This window comes from Eleutherodactylus coqui, chromosome 3 (genome assembly GCF_035609145.1).
Source record: "Eleutherodactylus coqui strain aEleCoq1 chromosome 3, aEleCoq1.hap1, whole genome shotgun sequence".
NCBI lineage: Eukaryota > Metazoa > Chordata > Amphibia > Anura > Eleutherodactylidae > Eleutherodactylus > Eleutherodactylus coqui.
Window position 1 is genome coordinate 289,896,752 of NC_089839.1, and position 15,129 is coordinate 289,911,880.

General features: G+C 51.3%; 1 protein-coding gene and 1 long non-coding RNA gene across 2 annotated transcripts in view; one reads left to right on the forward strand and one right to left on the reverse strand.

Moving 5' to 3' along the window:
• LOC136621855 (uncharacterized) overlaps nucleotides 1-8,136 on the reverse strand; it is a 39,257-nt gene extending 31,121 nt beyond the window's left edge. Inside the window, exon 1 of the long non-coding RNA XR_010791280.1 lies at nucleotides 8,105-8,136. This is a non-coding gene — a long non-coding RNA (uncharacterized lncRNA). The remainder of the gene's footprint in view (nucleotides 1-8,104) is intronic.
• Nucleotides 8,137-8,290: 154 nt separating this feature from the next.
• The window catches only part of GNG12 (G protein subunit gamma 12), an 86,787-nt gene continuing 79,948 nt past the window's right edge, over nucleotides 8,291-15,129 (forward strand). Inside the window, exon 1 of the mRNA XM_066597648.1 lies at nucleotides 8,291-8,416. The gene's annotated coding sequence lies outside the window, so the exon portion shown is untranslated. The remainder of the gene's footprint in view (nucleotides 8,417-15,129) is intronic.

Below are 15,129 nucleotides of genomic sequence, written 5' to 3' on the forward strand. Positions count from 1 at the left end.
ACCCCCAATAAACAAACCCTATAAACTTTGTTTGTGGCACGACCAGTGTGGGAGCTCAACTACCTGGCTGCTCCTCACTCTGGCCTGCTGTGGACTGGCATGAACATCATTCCTTTATCCGTATTTTTCCCCCATTTTTAATATCGCAGTGGAGCGGTTGGGAATCAGGGTTGAATAGCCATCTAAGCAGACATCCACCCAAACCCCGCCGAGTACTGTCCTCCTTTGACGCTGTCAAAGGTTACAGATTTATTCAGGATCATGATGATAATGTTTTTGTATGTCTCTCCTCTGTGTGGGGCCTGGAACTGTCTACTTGGCTTGTTGAGCCGATGGTTGGATGGTGGGTGATATACACCCAGATGTTGGGGCCCTATTCAACCTGGGCAGTTGTCACAATCCATCCGGACGACCACAATGCACTCTTGCTTCACACTGACGAGGAATCGGAATTAGTTCGCGCCCAGTGGTGACATTCGTCAGACTAGCCAACTTCAACTGAGCTGTCAGGTAAACCAGAAGGAGCTGCTGCTCCTGAACCTTGTGCCTAATTTTGAATTGTCAACCAGGCAGGAGGATGAGACACTAGAAATATGTTCATTGCCAAGTCAACTTTAGGGACTTCCCTGCTTCAGGGAAACAGTAGAGTCTACGGACAAAATCCGGAACGATGCTGGGACAGGCAGAGTGCAATGATACTAAGTTAGTCGACGAATCTGGGCAAACACCGAAGACAGGAACAGGGGGCCTGTGCTAAATGACAGGCAAACATACACCAACACTCCGGCAAAGAGCAAGATCCCCAGCTCAGCTAAATAGGGGGGTAATAGTCTATTACCCTGCAGCTGAGCTGAGAGCACAGCGGAGGATTAACTCCTGCAGTGCTGATGGAAAGCACCCAGCAATGGGGAATATTAACTCCAGCAGTGCTGATAGAAAGTACACAGTTAAGAGCTATTCATCCAGAAGGAGTAGAGTGATGCCCGCATTTGCCGGCAATAACAAGAGGGCGGCACACCTGGGAAGCCGACCTAACAAAGAATATCAGCAAGTGTGGAGGACTGGAGAGACAGTGGAGGTTGCTGTGAGTGGGCGCTCCTCCTACCAGGGTCTGAGCTCTCTGGTCAGTTTCAATCCAGAGTGTGTTAAACAGTGAGCTAATGAAGACGCAGACCAGGATTCTGCTGCTACAGCCTGTCCCCTATGGGACACTAGTGCCAACCACCATATGGACAGTTGTGCTTATGCTTCTGGTGAGATCTTCTGAGTAACATCCACTTACAGCATCTATCCTCCTCTCCCGCACTGCTGGTAACCGGTTCCTGAATACCTCCATTCTCCTCTGTATTCAACTGCGCAGCTGTGTACGTTTTGCTGAAAGGGAAAGGACTTCGACATATATTCTGAGAGCCCTATGAAGGTAAGAGGGGGACTTAGTACAATCTATGTGTCCTGCAGCCGATACTGCCAGTAAGGCCCTGATTGGAGCCTAAAGTGGTACTTTAAACACACGGACGGAAATGACCTAAAGATTATTCTGGCACTCCAATTTAGTGCTGAAGCACTTTTATTAATGTTTTAACCACCTGTTAGGCCGGCTCCACACTGGCGATAGGCTTTCTTGCGTTGTGTGAGTGAGTGAAAACGCATGAAAATGAAACCAATTCATCCATGAATGGCTGAGCGCAGCAGTGTCGACCCCATTGAAAGCAATGGGATAGCATCACGGACGTCTGCCACAGCTGTGGCAGAGGATTCCTTTATTCCCGCAGGGATAAAGCTATGGCAGCTGTGACAACTATGGCAGGGGAGTGCGATGTGCTCCCTAAGCTTTCAATGGGGCCAGCGCCACCTGCGTCGGCCCCATTGAAAACAATGGGCAATAGCGCAGATTTTTCTTAGCGCTGTGAGTGTGCAGTGAAGGCATTGCAAATGAGAATGAAACCATTGAAAAACATTGGTTTCATTTTCATGCGTTTTCACTCATTTTTACAACACAAGAAAGCCTATCGCCAGTGTAAAGCCGGCCTTATGAACTCACTTGTTATTGTAGCATTAATAAAAGTTCCAAGCATCTGAGATAAGTCATAAGTCACCATAGACGACACAACCTGCAGCTCCAATTCCATTGCCCCCCCTGGTGGCAAGGGATATACCCCAATCACCATCTCAGCCATCCCCTTAATAATTGTGTGATTGTTCTCAGTGAGAGAAACCAAGTAATCTTGTAGATATGACACCTTTTAAAGGCTAACAAAAGTACATTAAAAGCTATCATATCTACAAGATTACTTGGTTTCTCTCACTGAGAACAATCACACTTTGCTCTACTGGCTATGGGAGCGCCGGACGCTTTTGAAGCTGTGTTTTTCCAGCGGAAATTTCACGGTTTTTCGCTGCGGCAAAATCCGCGAGATTTCCAGCGGGATTCCGCCCTGTGAGAACCCAGCCGTATAAAACTAAAAAATGGGAAAAAGTAAGTGGAAAAAATGATATAAAAAATAGCCCTATATGTCACGCAATAAAAATAATTTTGGTAGCTGAAGAAAATAAAATGGTCACTATAACCTGCACATGGGTAAAATCTAGATACGAGCGAGCACGCTCGGTAAGGTCAGTTACTCAAGCGAGCATCGCTCTTCTCGAGTAACTGCCTTCTCGTCCGAGCGTGCTCGGGGGGCAGCGGGGGAGCGGTAGGGCGAGAGAGATCTCTCTCTCCCCCCGGCTGCCCCCCTGGGCATGCTCGGACGAGAAGGCAGTTACTCGAGAAGAGCGATGCTCACTTGAGTAACTGACCTTACTGAGCGCGCTCGCTCGAGTAACTGACCTTACTGAGCGTGCTCGCTCATCTCTAGTAAAATCCTTAATATCTTGTCCTTTCGGACCAAGACACCCTTGTCCTTAACCCTTTCCAATCCACTGTCTGACGTCTGAAGACATTCTGATTGTCTGATTGTACAGCTCCGATATCGGAAGATGACCGGCAGGGTATTCTTACTGTATATTACTGGCCGCTCTATTGTCAGGGGCTTCTCCAGCATGTCCCATACCGCAGTACTGGCTCTAGCTAGCAGACGGCACCATTGAAAAATGGCCGAAAGAGAAAGCCCCCTAGGAAACCCTGAATCCAAAATTGGATTGGAAAGGGTTAAGGGCTTAAATAATATGTACATGATACGCTGTATAAATAATCTCTTGTGAATGAGCCCAAAATGCGGATTTTGAAGTGAAATTGCGGGCATTTTCTGTTCCAAATCAAAACCCCCACATTAGACATGCTGGCTTTGGTGAGGATTTTTCCGTACAGAGGAATATTCAGCAGCGTCCTGTGGAATATTCCATGGCATGTGAAAGCGCCCTGAGGGATCGTTGTCGTTAGAAGCGCGGTTTCCTTTACTTGTTGGCCCGAACAACGTTGATGCGCAATACAAAATCCTGACTTGATAGGATTAACATCAAAGATGATGTAAAAAGCAATTGGTGTTGGGAGAGAGCATGTGACGCTGGAAGTAGCTCAGCGCCGCTCGAGGGGCGAATACTTGTATTTCATCCAATTATGGTTTCCCGTATTTGTGGCAAAACTGGACAGTGAACCAGTTGTTCAACTCTTAGCTGGATTTTTGATCATTCGCAATTATCACCTTCACACGCCCCTCGGCACAATGCTTCTTTTGATGACATTGCACTTTGAAACGCTTTAGTATTAATCGGTACAATTGAGTTTTTCACATTTTTTTCGGCACAGCGTCTTATTATTTTTATACCACCCGTGTTGTATCCAAGCTGCCATCTGCAAGATATCTATCACATGCACCAGGCTATACCAACATTTATGGTTTCAGTGGAGGTAACACTAATTGCTGATGTGACGAGCGCTAAAAAGGTTTTCCGAAACTAAGATATTGACAACCTACCGGTACCTTCTTGATGAGGGAAACAAATCGCAGCATGTTCTATTACACTGCAACGCCCATTGTTTACAATGCTGACACCATGTGTGAAAGTGCACGCAATGTGGGATCTCACATTTAAAACAATGGGAGAAACTCTGCGATCCTGTGGGATGTCCCTATTACTACTGGGCACCACTGTGGGATGTCACTATTACTACTGGGGCCGCTGTGGGATGTCACTATTACTACTGGGGCCGCTGTGGGATGTCACTATTACTACTGGGGCCGCTGTGGGATGTCACTATTACTACTGGGGCCGCTGTAGAATGTCACTATTACTACTGGGGCCGCTGTGGGATGTCACTATTACTACTGGGGCCGCTGTGGGATGTCACTATTACTACTGGGGCCGCTGTAGAATGTCACTATTACTACTGGGGCCGCTGTGGGAAGTCACTATTACTACTGGGGCCGCTGTGGAATGTCACTATTACTACTGGGGCCGCTGTGGGATGTCACTATTACTACTGGGGCCGCTGTGGGATGTCACTATTACTACTGGGGCCGCTGTAGAATGTCACTATTACTACTGGGGCCGCTGTGGGATGTCACTATTACCACTGGGGCCGCTGTGGGATGTCACTATTACTACTGGGGCCGCCGTAGAATGTCACTATTACTACTGGGGCCACTGTGGGATGTCACTATTACTACTGGGGCCGCTGTGGAATGTCACTATTACCACTTGGGCCGCTGTGGGATGTCACTATTACTACTGGGGCCGCTGTAGAATGTCACTATTACTACTGGGGCCACTGTGGGATGTCACTATTACTACTGGGGCCGCTGTGGGATGTCACTATTACCACTGGGGCCGCTGTGGGATGTCACTATTACTACTGGGGCCGCTGTAGAATGTCACTATTACTACTGGGGCCACTGTGGGATGTCACTATTACTACTGGGGCCGCTGTGGAATGTCACTATTACTACTGGGGCCGCTGTGGAATGTCACTATTACTACTGGGGCCCCTGTGGTATGTCACTATTACTACTGGGGCCGCTGTGGAATGTCACTATTACTACTGGGGCCCCTGTGGTATGTCACTATTACTACTGGGGCCGCTGTGGGATGTCATTATTATACTAGGGGCCTCTGTGGGATGTAACTATTACTACTGGGGCCGCTGTGGGATGTCACTATTACTACTGGGGCCACTGTAGAATGTCACTATTACTACTGGGGCCGCTGTGGGATGTCACTATTACTACTGGGGCCGCTGTAGAATGTCACTATTACCACTGGGGGCTGCTGTGGGATGTCACTATTACTACTGGGGCCGCTGTGGGATGTCACTATTACTACTGGGGCCACTGTGGGATGTCACTATTACTACAGAGGCCACTGTGGGATGTCACTATTACTACTGGGGGCCGCTGTAGAATGTCACTATTACTACTGGGGCCGCTGTGGGATGTCACTATTACTACTGGGGCCGCTGTAGAATGTCACTATTACTACTGGGGCCGCTGTGGGATGTCACTATTACTACTGGGGGGCCACTGTAGAATGTCACTATTACTACTGGGGCCGCTGTGGGATGTCACTATTACTACTGGGGCCACTGTGGGATGTCACTATTACCACTGGGGCCACTGTGGAATGTCACTATTACTACTGGGGCCGCTGTGGGATGTCATTATTATACTAGGGGCCTCTGTGGGATGTAACTATTACTACTGGGGCCGCTGTGGAATGTCACTATTACTACTGGGGCCGCTGTGGGATGTCATTATTATACTAGGGGCCTCTGTGGGATGTAACTATTACTACTGGGGCCGCTGTGGGATGTCACTATTACTACTGGGGCCGCTGTAGAATGTCACTATTACTACTGGGGCCGCTGTGGGATGTCACTATTACTACTGGGGGGCCACTGTAGAATGTCACTATTACTACTGGGGCCGCTGTGGGATGTCACTATTACTACTGGGGCCACTGTGGGATGTCACTATTACCACTGGGGCCGCTGTGGAATGTCACTATTACTACTGGGGCCGCTGTGGGATGTCACTATTACTACTGGGGCCGCTGTGGGATGTCATTATTATACTAGGGGCCTCTGTGGGATGTAACTATTACTACTGGGGCCGCTGTGGGATGTCACTATTACTACTGGGGCCGCTGTAGAGTGTCACTATTACCACTGGGGCTGCTGTGGGATGTCACTATTACTACTGGGGCCGCTGTGGGATGTCACTATTACTACTGGGGCCACTGTGGGATGTCACTATTACTACAGAGGCCACTGTGGGATGTCACTATTACTACTGGGGCCGCTGTGGGATGTCACTATTACTACTGGGGCCACTGTGGAATGTCACTATTACTACTGGGGCCGCTGTGGGATGTCATTATTATACTAGGGGCCTCTGTGGGATGTCACTATTACTACTAGGGCCGCTGTAGGATGTCACTATTACTACTGGGGCCGCTGTAGAATGTCACTATTACCACTGGGGGCTGCTGTGGGATGTCACTATTACTACTGGGGCCGCTGTGGAATGTCACTATTACTACTGGGGCCGCTGTGGGATGTCATTATTATACTAGGGGCCTCTGTGGGATGTCACTATTACTACTGGGGCCGCTGTGGGATGTCACTATTACTACTGGGGCCGCTGTAGAATGTCACTATTACCACTGGGGGCTGCTGTGGGATGTCACTATTACTACTGGCGCCGCTGTGGAATGTCACTATTACTACTGGGGCCGCTGTGGGATGTCATTATTATACTAGGGGCCTCTGTGGGATGTCACTATTACTAATGGGGCCACTGTGGGATGTCACTATTACTACTGGGGCCACTGTGGGATGTCACTATTACTACAGAGGCCACTGTGGGATGTCACTATTACTACTGGGGCCGCTGTAGAATGTCACTATTACTACTGGGGCCGCTGTGGAATGTCACTATTACTACTGGGGCCGCTGTGGGATGTCATTATTATACTAGGGGCCTCTGTGGGATGTAACTATTACTACTGGGGCCGCTGTGGTATGTCACTATTACTACTGGGGCCACTGTAGAATGTCACTATTACTACTGGGGCCCCTGTGGGATGTCACTATTACCACTGGGGCTGCTGTGGGATGTCACTATTACTACTGGGGCCACTGTGGGATATCACTATTACCGCTGGGGCCGCTGTGGGATGTCACTATTACCGCTGGGGCCGCTGTGGGATGTCACTATTACTACTGGGGCCGCTGTGGGATGTCACTATTACTAATTGGGCCGCTGTGGGATGTCACTATTACTACTGGGGCCGCTGTGAAGTGTCACTATTACCACTGGGGCCGCTGTGGGATATCACTATTACCGCTGGGGCCGCTGTGGGATGTCACTATTACTACTGGGGGCCGCTGTGGGATGTCATAATTATACTAGGGGCCTCTGTGGCATGTCCCTATTAGTACTGGGGCCACTGTGGGATGTCACTATTACCGCTGGGGCCGCTGTGGGGGGGTCACTATTACCGCTGGGGCCCCTGTGGGATGTCACTATTACTACTGGGGCCACTGTGGAATGTCACTATTACCGTGGCGGCTATGGTAGAGGGAGGTGGGTCACTATTACTACTGGGGGCCACTGTGGGATATCACTATTACTGCTGGGGCTGCCGGGGGGGGGGGGGCACTATTACCGCTCAGGTATGTCTGTTTACACGTGGCTGAAATGCTGCAGAATGTCCTCAATGAAAATTTCCGTGGCAAATTCTGTGTTTCCTTATCCAAAAAGCAGTCAAAATCTGCACCCCGTCTATTTTGAAGCGGCCCTGTCCATTTTATAACGACGGAGGTAAAATCATTTTGCAGTAAATAAGTGGGTTTGGGTTGCAGTTTTTGGCACGCGGTCTCTAAAAGGTTCGCCATCGCTGTCATAGACGTTTAAACGTGCGAAACACTTTAGTGCGCAAAAGAGTTGCGCTGCGGCACGCGCTTGTATGAAGGAGGCCATAGGATAGCACAGGCCCAGCGGCCATTGCTCCAGGTAATACTTTATAGAAGGATGTTCAGCTCTGACTGGACGAGCTGCTCTACCTGCAGGGGGCAGGTCACAGCTGTGTACCTCACTGCTGCCGTTTTATGACGTTTCCTATGATTGTGGTCGTTCATCCTCCATATTTCTACCTGAGTAATGTTTACCTCACAGCACCGGCCTCGGCCCCGCCGCCTCCTCCCGCCCTTTTTCACCTCAGCCCCGCCGCCTCCTCCCGCCCTTTTTCCCCCACACCTCTCCGCCTCGCTGGCTGACCACGCCTCTAGGGGAGGAGACGTGGGCGGGCTCTGGCGGGAGGGTCTCTCGCACGTCACGCTCCTTCCCAGCATTCCCGAGCATTCACTGCCTTAGCAACCGCGGAGTGAGACCGAGGCGCGGCCGGGTGAGAGGTCAGCGGAGAGACACCGAGCCAGGCAGCGGGCGGCGGCTCGGAGTCACCGGGAGGAGCTCAGGCTGAGGTAAGCGGAGACTGTCCGTGACTGGATCCCAGGTGGGAGAGGATCCTCTCAGGTGTCATGTGCCTGTCACCCGCTGGATCTCCTCAGAGGGCATGTCTGTGTTATTAGCGGAGGGCTAGCTGGACTCTAAGCCGTCACTCGCTGGATCACCTGAGAGAGGAGATCTCATGCTGAATCCTGTAAATCACAGTAGATTCACTCCGGATAACTTTTTTTTTTATTGAAAGTTGGTCACATGGATCCCCTCTGCTGTTTACTGGGTCCCATTAGACAGGGCATCCCATGGGGTCTGTTGGTACCAGTAGATCCCCATTCTCTTCTCAGATACCCAGATCCTGTATTAGATCCACTTGTTCCTGCATAATTGAATCTCATCTTGTGTGTCTCAGTGAGTGGATCCCATAAAATTGTGGATTCCCCCTTCTATGTCTTGTTCATTAAACTATAGACTACTTGACCCCCAGTAAATTCCATAACAGTGTAGATCTTTGTTATGCAGGCGGTTCACTGAGGTGGGGATCCCCCGCCTTGGACTGGGGGTTCACTGAGCTGGGGATCCCCCGCCTTGGACTGGGGGTTCACTGAGCTGGGGATCCCCCGCCTTGGACTGCGGGTTCACTGAGCTGGGGGATCCCCCGCCTTGGACTGGGGGTTCACTGAGCTGGGGGATCCCCCGCCTTGGACTGGGGGTTCACTGAGCTGGGGGATCCCCCGCCTTGGACTGGGGGTTCACTGAGCTGGGGATCTCCCGCCTTGGACTGGGGGTTCACTGAGCTGGGGATCCCCCGCCTTGGACTGGGGGTTCACTGAGCTGGGGATCCCCCGCCTTGGACTGGGGGTTCACTGAGCTGGGGATCCCCCGCCTTGGACTGGGGGCTCACTGAGCTGGGGATCCCCTTTGTGTCGTGAGATATGTGGAGGGATGGATCATTTTTCCCTTTCTCTCCATGTGTTGAAACCCAGTAGATCCCAGTTGTGTCACCAGATCTATGTGTTCATCAGACTGTAGATCCAGTTTGGTGATTGATGGATTCCTTGCACTTCTCACCGGTCCCTGTACCAGGTGTCTCTCTGGTTTGTTGGATTACCGATTTGTCTGTAAATCTCTTCTCACCGTTGGACGTCACGTGTGTGTGTGTGTGTGTGTGTGTGTGTGTATATATATATCTCCCACCATCTATGATATACAATATTTGTACGTCCGTGCAGCCCAACAGGGAGCGCAACCCCCCCCCCCCCCCCCCCCCCGTAAAATTGGGATGCCTGTCCCTGTTGGGTGGCGTGGATTTACAGCCCCCCCCCAGTGATATCGGGCTGGCCGCCCCTGGTGGGCCGCGCAGACGTACCGCCTCCCCCGGTGATATCGGGCTGGCCGTCCCCGGTGGGCCGCGCGGACGTCCCGCCTCCCCCAGTGATATCGGGCTGGCTGTCCCCTGGTGGGCCGCGCGGACGTCCCGCCTCCCCCAGTGATATCGGGCTGGCCGTCCCTGGTGGGCCGCGCGGACGTACAGCCTCCCCCAGTGATATCGGGCTGGCCGTCCCTGGTGGGCCGCGCGGACGTACAGCCTCCCCCAGTGATATCGGGCTGGCCGTCCCCGGTGGGCCGCGCGGACGTACAGCCTCCCCCGGTGATATCGGGCTGGCCGTCCCCGGTGGGCCGCGCGGACGTACCGCCTCCCCCAGTGATATTGGGCTGGCTGTCCCCGGTGGGCCGCGCGGACGTACCGCCTCCCCCAGTGATATCGGGCTGGCCGTCCTCGGTGGGCCGCGCGGACGTACCGCCTCCCCCAGTGATATTGGGCTGGCTGTCCCCGGTGGGCCGCGCGGACGTACCGCCTCCCCCAGTGATATTGGGCTGGCTGTCCCCGGTGGGCCGCGCGGACGTACCGCCTCCCCCAGTGATATTGGGCTGGCTGTCCCCGGTGGGTCGCGCGGACGTACCGCCTCCCCCAGTGATATTGGGCTGGCCGTCCCCGGTGGGACTTTCATGTTCTTGCAAAACATTGACAGGAAACCCTGCAAGCCTGATCTGATGGTAAATCTACCGGTATCTGTCACCGGAGCCGCCATGTGATGAGGGACGGGTGCGGGGCGCTCATTGTGTTTACCGGGTGGATCTAGGGGACAAACAGCTTTGCAAGATTTCTCTTTCCTTATCAATGCCCCCTCCCCTCCAATCTAAGTAAACCACATTGCCTTGAGGGTCCCTCGTCCCCCCGGAGGGGCTCGGAGCCGGAATCCTGTCTGACCAATAGATAAGACAGAAGAACGGTCCAAAACTAAAGCGGACTTGTACTTCACGCCTGAGCTGACCTACAACAGCCGGAGCGCCGTGAGAGGATGGACGTCTACAAGGGGCTGACTAGAGTGGGGTCCTTCCGGCATTCGCACCCGCGATTTCTGTATGAAATGGCGCAGCATCCGGAGCTATTCTGCGCTTCTATACCCGATCTGTTCCAGAACCTCCGACCTAAACTGTCTCTTAACCCATTCTGTGCGGTTTTATCTAAGCACTTCTGTTATTAGTCGTTCTAGGTCTGGGTGTGTGTCATGTGACACCTTCGTTCGACGTCGTATGACATCTCTAGTGCTCCCTGATGTCAGCCACTTCTAAGCCTGCAGCTAATTTTCAGCGGAATGACTGCAGCCGCCATCCAACTGCAGATCAGCGCGGAAACCCGTACCATTCGTTGCCGATTTTGCCGCATGCCTTGTCGCGTATTCCTGTGCGGACGGCGCCCCCTCGCTGAGAAAAGAGGAATTCTGCAGCAGAAACTGCGATAAAATTTAGCACGCTGTGAAATTGAATTTCGCGCGGCGTGTCAATATCTGCACGAGTTTTGTGCGGATTATTTCCGCCGCTTGTTGACAAGATTTTCAAAATCCTTATTTGCTTTACTGCTGCAGAATTCCCGCGGCCCCCCCCGCCCCCCCACCCCCACCCCTCCCCCCAACACTGGCTTTAGGTGTACTGTCCCTTTAAACCTCAGCATGTAACCAGCTCACCGTGGAGCGCTGCCGTCTCTACGGACCGGTTCTCAGTGTCCTATTGATCACGCAGAGATTTATGATTTTTCTATTCCCGCTGGCATGCCGTCCTTGCCAAGTTCCTGTGGGCGCAGCCTGCCATGTGTTTCCTTCACCCAGTCTTGAAGTGAAGGTTGCTGCTTCCTTGGAGGCTCTAACCTTGAACAGTGTTGTTGCTTTCACTTCTGGTGTCTCCATAAAGAAGAGTCCAAAGTTCGATCAGTCAGCAGAGTTAGTCTAAAGTAGCGATTTCTCCAGCTGTTGGGAAAACTACAACTCCCAGCATGCACCGTGTCACTGTAACAGGGGGGGCGCGATATGTGCTCTAAGATTAATTAACATCTGTCCCGACTCATTTGCCGCCATCTTTTCCCCCCCTTCCTAGAATTAATCCAGTTTTCAGGCGCATTCATGTGAATTCTCCGGGATTTGCAGCAGGATTAGTATGCGGTTAATGTGACTGAAATCCACGCTGCACATATTAAACCAATTACACATCTCTTTAATCAAACAGCTGTCAAAACAGATTTACTGACTGATTGTGGGTTTTAGTCCAGTTTTTTTTTTTTAAACATGAAACCTAAATAAAATGTGTCACGGAGAAATGAAAAAGGGGCAGGAAGGGGTTAATAGGATTCTTAAAGGGAACCTGTCACCAGAGAACTTCTTCTTAAGCTGCGGCAGTGTAATGGAGCGTTGCACAAGTCGTCCACACATGGCTGAACCTGCAGAAGAAAGCCATATAACATTAACTGAAATTCTTACTTTTGTAGTTAAGCGCTTTCAAGATCTCTGCTTGATGTCGGTGAATTGAGATACTTGACTCCAGAGACTTGTTATAACTGTACCCAGCACACATAGTACGTTCACATTGAATCCGTCGTATCTTCTGCGCCAAAACGTGAAATCCGTGTCCAGTAAACCCATCACGGGGGCTTTGGGGGTAGAAGCCGTGAGCCGGGTTTCGGGACATCGCTGATGAAGACCCTGTCAGTCCTTCCGTTGGCTGCAGCAGGCATGTGGGTCAACAACAAAGTTAATAGAAGACCAGAGTGCTGCGGGAGGGGAGTATTGCGGTGTATTCTGGTTCCTCCCCCGCGCCATTATCAGTGTTACTATAGTTACTCAGAAAACTCCTTTTGTTCCGTAATTACAGATATTTTAAGGGTTTGCTCACTTTTCCGTTGGGGGCTGTTTGGAGCCTTCATTCTATCATCAGATTTGACAGGAGGAGCAACAGAGCCTGCATCGCACTATCCTTCCCAGCAAATGGATGGAGACCATAACAGACATCCAAAATACCGGAATTAAGGGCGCACTCACATGGGTCTCAGAGTTGTCTGAGGGACAAACCTGTCGGGCCGTAATCGCATGGCTGATAATCTCACGAGACGGGCAGAACCTTCGGAGTTCCGCGAATCATCTGGCGTGGAAGTAGGACGTGTAATGTCCCTCGCCGCAGGTGACGGGTTGTTGGGCGCCTCTCACTCTCAGCCTTGTGACTACGGCCTGAATGTGGCCGCCTTTTATGTATCCAGATGACTATAATGCGGCTAATAGCTGTACATTGTATGGGTCCTGCCATCACGCACGGCTGCCCATGCATTACCTCTGGCGTTGGCGCCGGGTTAGGCTACTCTGCAGCGGCTCCCTCTGTGGCGCCCTTTATGGCTACCTTATCGTGTAAGTAATATGCATATATCGTTCGCAGATCTATATTAGTGGCTTCTACATTCCTGCCCCTTTAACCTTCAGCTGCGCCCTCCGTTACTTGTAGCGGCACACATGCCAGCCTATGGATGCCCTTTTCAGTTCTTCCTCGGGAGTGATGTGGGCTCTGCGATTAAAAGCTTGCCACAGGCTGTCAGAAAGGGAAATGAAAAGTGAAAAGTATTAGTGCGCTCACCGAGATTCTAGGACATCTTAATTCCATGCTGCTTCCTCTGTAGTCGTCCGCCCTCCAGCTTAGTCGTAGCGCCGGCACATCATTGTGTACGGATATCAGTGTCAGCGCTGCCGCGGTCGGGGGGCTCGCAGTACTCGCCTCACATAGCGGATAACCCTCGAAGATGGCGTGTCGTTACTACCGACAACCTGTCACTTACAGACTTCAGTAGCGAGGAGCGTGCAGAACAGCAGAGGGGCTTGGAAGGTTAGTAGATCGAAGGAAATGCTACATTTTAATAATATGAACCCAAAAATTAGGACCTTTAAAACTCCAAATTGCTTCTGTACTCCTAAAAAACTGACTTTATTCCCTGGAGCTTTACAACATAGGAATGATCCCTACAGTGATTGCATACTACTGGGCTCTTCCAGGACTGAGCCTGAGCGAGAAGGAAGGGGCCGCAGCGCTGATTTGGCACAATGTCCCACGGAGCTGTCGGACACGTTGCTTTCACAGAGGAGTGATGGCCGCTCAGTGAATGGAGCTGGAGGGCGCCGGAGATCTCTCCAGGGCACCCGTCTCCTTTGTATATACTGTGAACAGGCAGTTCAGAAGTAATGTGGCCCCGTCATTCTCGGGAGCCATGGGCATCCTAGAGGTCAGATCCTTAGAAATATGCCATCACTTCACCAAATACCCCTTTGCGACCATCTGGCACAGCCGCTGCCTTTATTACCCTGTCGGATTTCCATGGTATTACAGTGATGTCTGCTGGCTTCGTTCTACACCCCCCTATATCTTCAAAAACTACACCACATGGATTGTGCTGGACCACTACTGCCTTCACAGATGTGGGGGTTTTCCATGTAATGTGCGGTAGAGACAGACCTCACTAGGAGCTTACTAATGCGACCCTCTGGTTTTGGGACAAAGTTCTGCGCCTGGACCTGAGAGTAGGGGGGCGGGGGTGTAAATTCCTTTCGGTTATTGTTCTCTGATCTGCCGGTTCTGGATCCCATTTCAAGCCGTCCAAGATGGCTGACACATGCACTATACCTGCTCACATGATCAGCACTAGCCAATCAAAGAGCAGTGTACATTATGCATTAAGTCCTTAGAGAATTGTTGCGGCCGTTTTTGGTAGCCGAAAACGTGGCCCGAGTGTGATCGGAGGGGTGTCTGAGAAGAACTAATATACCCGCTCCTTCTCCTGCCCAGGAGAGAATCGTCCAAAACCAGAGGGTTGCTTTAAGATGGACTTTCCAGATCTGCCTCGGTTTCTCTTGGTTTTCGGATATTTTTATTTTCCCCCTTAAGCTTAGTGAGTGTGATTGAGGGTCCGCACCCTCTTGTGCAGCTGCCATGTCGGTCTCCAGTGTTACATTCTTCTATCAGTACGTGGAATCCACAGACGGTCTAGGTCCAAGAAAATATCCATACAAAGCGGGAATAAAACCCAAACCCTACAGTAACCACCCCGGCGGGCGCTCCCGGGAGCGTGCCATCACTTTACGAGATGGTAATGCCTCTTTACACAACGCCTGGTTAAGGTGGAAGTGTTTGTCTGGGACGTTCCGTCACTTGGCCGACAATAGACAATGGTCGAATGTAAAAAGTGACATTCTGGAATCTGGTGCTTGTTGCTGTCCCACAATTCATTGCTGCGGCTAATCAACAGTGATTGGCTGTGGCGGTCACATGTGCCTAGGCGAAATGTCAGCAATGTAGGATGGAGCGCTGGCGGGCTTATCAGGTGAGGACTGCTTATTTTCTTTAAAGGGGTTTTCAAAGTTAGTAA